Below are 9,005 nucleotides of genomic sequence, written 5' to 3' on the forward strand. Positions count from 1 at the left end.
CCTGGCATAGCAACAAACATAATTAAAATAATGTTGGCTACTAAAGCATTAGACAGAGCGAATAATTTATAACATTTTAGGATGGAGATACGTGCATCACAAATGTATTTCTATGGTAACCCTGTGGGCAAAAAGTGCCATTACTAAGAGATTGTGATATCCCTTTGATATCTAGGACCCCATGTGATAAAGGACTAAAAAATGGTACCTGTTCCATTTTGTTCAGGCTCAGGATTTGCGGAGAAAGGGAAATTGGGGTATAGTTCCCTCCCGCTTTTTCCAGTAAACTGATAAACGCGAAAAAAAATGTATAAAGAGACCATTTTTTTGCATCTGATGGTCAGTCCCCCACCCCTTTCGAAACCGTCTTGCTTCCCTTGATGGTAAGGGGTCTGTGCAGCCAATCAAAATACAGGTTTTCATAATGTCATAGCTACAAAGTTATAACTTGAAGTCCTTGTGAAATGGGGCCCAAATTAAAATTAATGTTTTGTTTTTATTTATTTGTGCGTTTATATGCGTATTCCATTAGAGGCCTCAGATGAAAGAAGGCAATCCTCAACTCGATATTTATGAGCTATAATGTGATCAATGTATGGTTAAACATCGAAGATTTCCATTTTCAATTTCAATTTCAATTTTATTTATTTGAAATTGAATTGAAATTGAAAAATTAAAGATTATCGGTTTGCTTTTCTTTAGAAAAATAACTATTTTATTGTTTTTGTGGGTTTATCTCTTTCTTTAACCAATTTAATCTACCCTTTCTCTCTATTTCGCTATTAATCAATTTCTCCTTCTCTCCCCTCCCTTGTTTTCTCTTTCTCTCTGTCATGTTTAATGTGAAGGCCAACCACGTATTCAAGTTAAAAGTCAAAAGGCTCTTCGGCTAAAAATAATTGTGGGTGATTGAAACGATTGGGGCACATGGAAAGCAGTGATTATAAGTCAATTTCTTATGTGTAGAAATGTCGTAATCTTCTTAATCCATTGCCAACGCCGATGAGAGTAAAAACGTTCTGTAAAATATCAAATGTGAAGAACATTTACTTGGGGTTCGGGGGAGAGAGCTTTATAGGTGGAGTACTAGTACTGAGGCAAGCTAATTATTCCATTTGAATTATTTGACCTCTTTGATTTCAGGCAAAAGCAACAATAACAAAAACATAGATGTATTAGAACCATCACCAAACATTGACATACCTGGAAGAAGAATAAAAAAACAGAAAAACCTTTTGAAATACGAGAATAGTATGTTAACAATGATAAAAAGAATTATCCTAAATATTCTAAATTTGTCCAATTTACGTATTTTGATTTTGATATAAGCCATGCTTTGCGCTATGAACATGATTAAGGATTATATATTTTTTCTTTTTCTATAAATAAAATCTCTTTTCACAAATTATGTAGGTCATATCATTTTATTTCTATTGTATAAACAAGAAATTTTAGTTTCCTTTCCGGGAAATAGTTCAGATATGTAATTACATGTAAAACATTACACGATCATGAAGGTAATAACTACCAAAAGATCTTTTTTTTCTTTTCTTGGTTTTCAAGGTATTCTTTACGCTCCTCCACTCTTTCTTTATTTCCTTCCTTTTCTTTTTTTATTCTTTCTGTCATTCTTCATTTCCTTCTTTCTTTTCTTTCTTTTTTTTCCCTTTATTTCTTTACCTTACCCTCTATCATTCCATGTATCTATCTCTCTCTCTCTCTCTTTAAATTCGTTGTTTAACCCTTGCCACTATGCATTCATAAAGTACTAAATAACTCATACGAAAGTTTTCTGAAGCTGCACCCCTGGTTGCCCCCTCCAAGCCCCCTCCTGACGGCCGACTGATGCCGTCTGTCGGGTCGGTAGAACGTGTGGGTCTTACTCATGATTTTATTAATCCCACTCGAAGATTATATTCCCTCAACATGAGCGGGAAAATGCTAAAAATAAACCCTTCACAAATGATTACATTCACTTTCAAACACAGTCCTCGCTACATATGTATTTTAAAGAAAGTTGAAGTTAACTTTTAAGTTTCAAGAGAAACATCAACCTCAATATGTATTCTGATGTCATGCGCACAGTTAAGCGAATCGTGTATTCTCAACTACTGTTGCTAACCATGTCTGTTGCAACTGCTACTGTATTATTACATATACTACTCCTGCTGCTGTTATAACTACCCGGTATAAAACTAATATTACTATTATGACTACTGTAACTAAATACCACTCCTACTAATACTACTACTACTACTACTACTACTACTACTACTACTACTACTACTACTACTACTACTACTACTACTACTACTACTACTACTACTACTACTACTACTACTACTACTACTACTACTACTACTACTACTCTAATACTACTACTACTACTACTACTACTCTAATACTACTACTACTACTACTACTACTACTACTACTACTACTACTACTACTACTACTACCACTACCACTACCACTACCACTACTACTACTACTACTACTACTACTACTACTACTACTACTACTACTACTACTACTACTACTACTACTACTACTACTATTTTATACCACTACTACTACTACTACTACTACTACTACTACTACTACTACTACTACTACTACTACTACTACTACTACTACTACTACTACTACTACTCTAATACTACTACTACTACTACTACTACTCTACTACTACTACTACTACTACTACTACTACTACTACTACTACTACTACTACTACCACCACATCCGACACTAATACTTCTATTACTTCCTCTTGTTCTTTACTACCACACTCCTCCTGCCCTAAAGAAAACATAACATACTGACTGAAACGACTCGCTCAGCATAGGCAAGGGTAAATATAAACAATGGATCAATTCACATTTATTGTGCATCAACTACCAATTCCTTGCATTTTATAGATATGTTATCATCAATATTCTTTGCACCACATATTTACAAACAAATGCACATAATAAATATAGAGTTAACGACAAAAAAGGGTATTTCCCCAAGAAAGATGCAAATGCAATAGCAGGATTTCCTCAAATACCATATTACTATACTATTCCACAACAAAACAATATTCACTGAAACATTAAAAAAGAAAATGAGTGGACAAAATAAACATGGTGATAAGTGAAACCTTGATAATATCTACTCCTGATGCATATTGCCAAGACAAGTAAGTGAGACTGTCACATAAATAGACATGTTTTCTTGAAAGCAATCTCAACTTATGAAAAAAAAATAGCTCTTGCCAATAAACAAGTGAAGACAATTACAAGAATAAACAGTACATGATATTAAAAGATAAAAATTAGCCTTCATATAAACCTTCCCCAAGATTACAGATAGAAACGTCCTTAGACACACCCCCTTGTCAAACACATGATATATGTCACACAATGCTTCATATATTTCATATTCAATCCTTTGTGGTATTATCATTATTACAAAATATAAGCTTTAAATACTTTTCTGGAAACAAAGATATTTTGCAAGTTTCAAACGTTCTATATCATGTATAGAGTCCACAGAAATATCTTCATAGTGCAAAAAAGTGAGATGGTTTATTATTACCCTTTCACACTATGGCCCGTATTCTGATAGCAGGTTTAACTTAAAGATAAATTCCTGTTTTGGTAACGATCTCAAAATGACTTTTTACAGAATCTAATATAATGACCACCCAAGTGTCTGTTTGTATGAATAAAGAATATGTGCCAAAGGATTCTGGAAGAAATTGTGTAATTGCTGAGAAATCAGCAAAATAAGCGCGGATTCGGTCACTTCCGTCGGGTCTTTACTCCAGCAATAATAATACACTGTCCCACGTGTGCCTATCTGTGTTGGTGATCTTCAGTGTGAACATTTTTCAGCGTAGATTTCAAGATTTCACAAAGTTCAGTTTATGTAACTGTACCAAATCTAGATCCTCGATGATATACTGACATTTAAGCCTGATTTTACAGACTTTCTCATGAAATCAGTGTTTACTGCAACTACTGGCATTTCTCTTTAAACTCAGGTTTAAAGTTGTGGTTTAAGTATGGATAGCAAATTGTTACATAAATCACTAACAGTAGAGATATCATACTTCAGCTCATTCGGCTCTCAAATCATTCATAATTGTCTAGGAAGCATTAATAGATGATTGTCTTCACCATGAATCAGGAAAGAGCACAGTAAACATAACATACAACTTCATGAAAATTTTGACACTTGGCTTCCTATACTTAAACTACAACTTGAAACCTGAGTTTAAGTTAAATCTGCTATCAGAATATGGGCTTATTGGTTTATATAAACTCTATTTTCAATGTTGATCTGAATTGTAACACATACTCATTCCTTTTCAGTGATATACTCAGAAATTAAAAAGGTGATATTTTTCTTACAATGGTTTTCATGCATTTTGTACGCAAAATAGAATGCATGCACAAATACTACTGTTTAGTACCCACATAAATGAATACACAGAACATACATAATCAAAACAACACTCATTGCATTCATATTTGAATTTGATATTTTCATCTATATGTTATTGCTGTTTTTTTCCAATAAAAGGATAGCCATATTCAATTCACCTAACAGCAGGTGAATTTGTTCTAGTGAAATCTCTTGTGACTGAGAAGATGAAAAAAAAAATACTTTGCATATTTTAGACTGAAAAATTGATTATTTCAATTATACAAAGTCAATCTATGAAGAGTAAACTGTAGCTACTTTCAAGACAAATGAATATTTTTCATTAAATAACTTGAAAACCAGAAACAATACATTCATGGTCGTTTGGCCATAAAATTAATCATAAATTGTATGAACATATAGGACGAGGGATTACATTTGTAAGGAAGAGAAATAGTCAAAGTATGAATACTTGGTACAGGTGAAATAAAAAAAAGCACATCTATAATGGTCTAGTGTGGGCGCATCGTGGTCTAGTGGTTCTGACTCTCGCCTTTCAAACAGAGGGTCATGGGTTCGAATCCTAACCATGGCGTGTTTTCCTTCAGCAAGAAATTTATCCACACTGCTGCACTCGACCCAGGTGAGGTGAATGGGTACCCGGCAGGATTAATTCCTTGAATGCACCAAGCGCCTTTAGCAGCTGGAGCTACAGCCGGGGTAATATATAGTGCGCCACTGAATAGGCAACTAGATAGATCGGCGCCTCATAAATGCTATATATTATTATTATAAGAAAAGAATATCACATTGAAAAGAATAACATTTTGCCATAACATGGCAAAATATGCATCGCAGAATAGAAACAAAATATAGAGTACATTTATTTCAAAATCAAATTGCATTTGTTAAAATGGAAAAATTGAGAAAATTAAATAAATCCAAAACTCACACATATACATGTACCCTTCTCAATTCCAGGGATTCAAATGATTTTGAAAGACAGACAATTAACAAGCCATCAATGAAAAACGTACCATCAAATGTTTAATCGTTAATTTCACTTAATAAATCTACTGAAAAACAGCACCAGTAAGTGCTTCATATTCTAATATACTAACAGAAACTAAACAAACATATATGAACTAAGATTCTTCTCTACAGTCTACACATATCAAACAATTCCTACATATATATCTGAATAGAAACTTAAATATATTTATGCCTTCTTGTGAAGAAAAGAAATGGCACAAAATTTGAGCCTACAGCAAAATGGCAGAGTCATCATAAATCCACCGTGTATTGCACATGAAACTGTGATTGAAAAAATACACAAATCTACCAATGATCCAAATTATCTAACATAAACATATATGAATCCAATAATATTGGTTAGTAGATATTTGCTGACCTTCTGTAATTATAGGTGATAAATTAAAAATCATGTGAAATTTTGGCGAAAATGAGTTGCTAACTAACTAAAACATCAAAAGGTCTATCCTTGCACTTAAAGCCTTCATATTCGTACACTATGTGCATGATATACTGTTATTCTAAAAGTCAAAAGCATATACCATTTCAAGCTAGTACTAGAAGTTATGACCATAACTATAATTGTAAGCATACAATGTATTGTACTCTATTTCAAAGTCAACAAATGATACCATGCATATCAAAGATGCAACTAAATTGCATACCATAGAAACGTATAAGATTTCAAAGTTCTCATGTAGAACAAGAAGAATCCCACAGTAATTGTAATGACAGTGGGCTCCCTGTTCTCGATTAGTCACCAAACTTTGTTCAAACAGTTTTGTGATAAAACAGAGATACTCTAGCGAGTCGTCAAATCTTCCCCTCCCATGCATCTGGTCGTAAAAATTCATTGTTGATTGATACATGTAGGTCAATCTAATCTTTGATGCTGATTTAGTGATGAACGTCCACATCTGTTACAAACACACGTTACAGAACATCTTACATTGCTGTTGGACTTTGAAAAACGTGTATCCCAAAATCTAAAATGTTTTAAAGCTAAGAAGAAGCTCTATGTCGAGTTTGGAAATAAGTGGCAACATTCGTCAGCCTTAAATACTTCTCTTAAGGTATCATGAGACTGCTTTTAGATGAGGTTGGATAGCTATAACATGCAGCTTTTTGTAACCTGTCCTCAAATTTGAGGTATGACGTCCATGTGTGCAGGTTTTAACAACCCGTCAACAACATTCAGATTGTCAATAAATTCCAGATATTTTGCAATCATGTATGAAATAAACGACTACAAGATTTCATCATAATAGGATAAGAAAAGAGGGAATGTGGAAATGACATAATAATAATGCATATTCATGGTGACATGCATACAACTGTCTTTACAAAATAATATGAAGGCTAAATCTAAAAAAAAATCCTTATCTTTTATCAGTTTTTGATAAAATTTCCACTCTATTGCTTGTTAAATTTTACATTTTTTTCCTTCAAAGTTTTGAAGCGTTTCAAGAAGTGACCCTTTAATAAAGAGCAGAGTGACCTCAAGTGGCAACCACTTTACACCTTACAATTACAAGGGGGAAAACACAACTGACTAGATGATTAAATCTGACTAATACGCTTAGTCACTCACAAACTAGGGCAGGGACATTAGCTCAAATCTGTCAAAATCCAAACCTCAAAATGACAAGACAAAGAACACAGCACCCAAATAATGTGATAACAAGAGTTATCCTTTAAGTCCTCTAAAGTTTTTGTCAAGGTTCAGTAACATGAATTCTACATATAACGTTCCATTCTACCAAAGGTGTAGTGGCTGATGTTTCATTTTTATCTGATAATTTTTTGTAAAAACTAGACTTTTCCAACATTTCTTTTTTTACTTTTCTCTTTGGCCTTTTGAGTGTACCTTCAGTGACTAATTCTCAAAAAGCCAGAGACAAGGATTATATCCTTAAATTGTCAGCCCGTGCTATGTTAGGGAAATGGTTATATTTAAAATAGAAGATAAATATTTACATATCCTCCACATCAGAACTTCATACATTTCAGCAATCAATTGAATCTAGTGACAGGGACTTTTTTTGCAAGGGGGGGTGGCGATATTTCCCAAAAACTTGAAATAGGATAGAACTGCATAACAGGATATCCCTGTGGTGTTACATTCATTGACCTAGACTATGCAAGCATGACCTTAAAAGCTTTGTGAAACACCCAATATAATACTCCACCGCAAACCTGCTCAAAAGATATTGGGACACCCTATACATATATCTATTAGAACATCCTATCGACAAATGGTTCTAATTTCCTTTGTTATGTAATAGAAGGTCTTAAAAGATACACGATTAGTCATGTTCTGTCAAGAAAATGGTCAAAGCGTTGACATGCTCACTTATGTGTTTCCATGGGTTTTCCAAGAACATTACTTGAAAAGGCAGTAGATTACATTCTTTGGCTAATTAGCAAGTTATTTTTATCTTTCTAGAGATAACGATTCAAACTATCAAGTCTTCGCAAAGTTGTGTCAATGGCAGCCTTGCCAAGCATTAGCATCAAAATGGATAAAGGAGATAGCGATTTCTTTTATATGTCATTTTCAGAGTGCCCTGCAACATTGCAGCTGATCTTGCAGAACCTCTCTATCTTAATAATTAAATGACTATAAAAATCTAAATAAAAGAGGAAGAGTCCTGAAAGAATGAGAATATGAATTAAGGCAAATGTCCTGCAATGGGTATATCATTCTATTGAGGGAATATCAATAATATCACAAAGTCAGTAAAGAAAAATAAAACATTTGATCTCTCTAGGAAAAAAAGAGAAATGGTAGAAAGCATGCTATAATCCTTTTGTTCCTGGTCAAAATATGGTATGAATGTTCAAGTGTAGTGGACTTTTATAAAAGGATATCAATAAGCATATATCAAAATACCACATGATCAGAATGGTGCATTATGGGTGAAGACCGAGGGACTATTTGAGTAGATTATGACTTGAACTAATGCTATAAAAGTGACTGCGATACATTGACATTAGAGAGAAGATAATTTAAAGTGTAAATTGGAGCCATACGCAAAGTTCTGACAATCAATACATAAGAGTGGACAACATCTACTCACAACATATCAATGTTATATCAGAAATGCTACTAATATTGTCAGGGTGCTACATAAGCACTTGTCCGATTGCCCGGGGCAAGTTAAAGTTAGAGTCGGACAAGTGCTTTGAAATAAGGACCAAAACTACTTGCCCGAATTGGGCAAACAAAATTCACACAGTTGAATTACCAAAACTATGGTCGATATATGATATTGACCCTAATTTTGGTCATGGAAGGTAGATCTGTTTACGTCAAAAAGAGAGAAAATTGTCAATGGTTTATGAATCCGCAAAACTTTCTTTTGGAGAGGTAAAAACAAATTTCCAAGGATCTTTTAGGGGCAAGTGAAAATAGATTTTTGGGCAAGTATATTCCAACTATTTACTTGCCCGACTGGGCAAGTGCTTCTAAAAAGTTATATCGCACCTTGATTGTTTTGGACAGAAAAAACATCTGTCTGAATCGGATAAAATCTGAGTTCATGTCATGTGTTTTCAGC

The sequence above is a fragment of the Lytechinus variegatus genome, chromosome 14, assembly GCF_018143015.1.
Source record: "Lytechinus variegatus isolate NC3 chromosome 14, Lvar_3.0, whole genome shotgun sequence".
Classification (NCBI taxonomy): Eukaryota; Metazoa; Echinodermata; class Echinoidea; order Temnopleuroida; family Toxopneustidae; genus Lytechinus; species Lytechinus variegatus.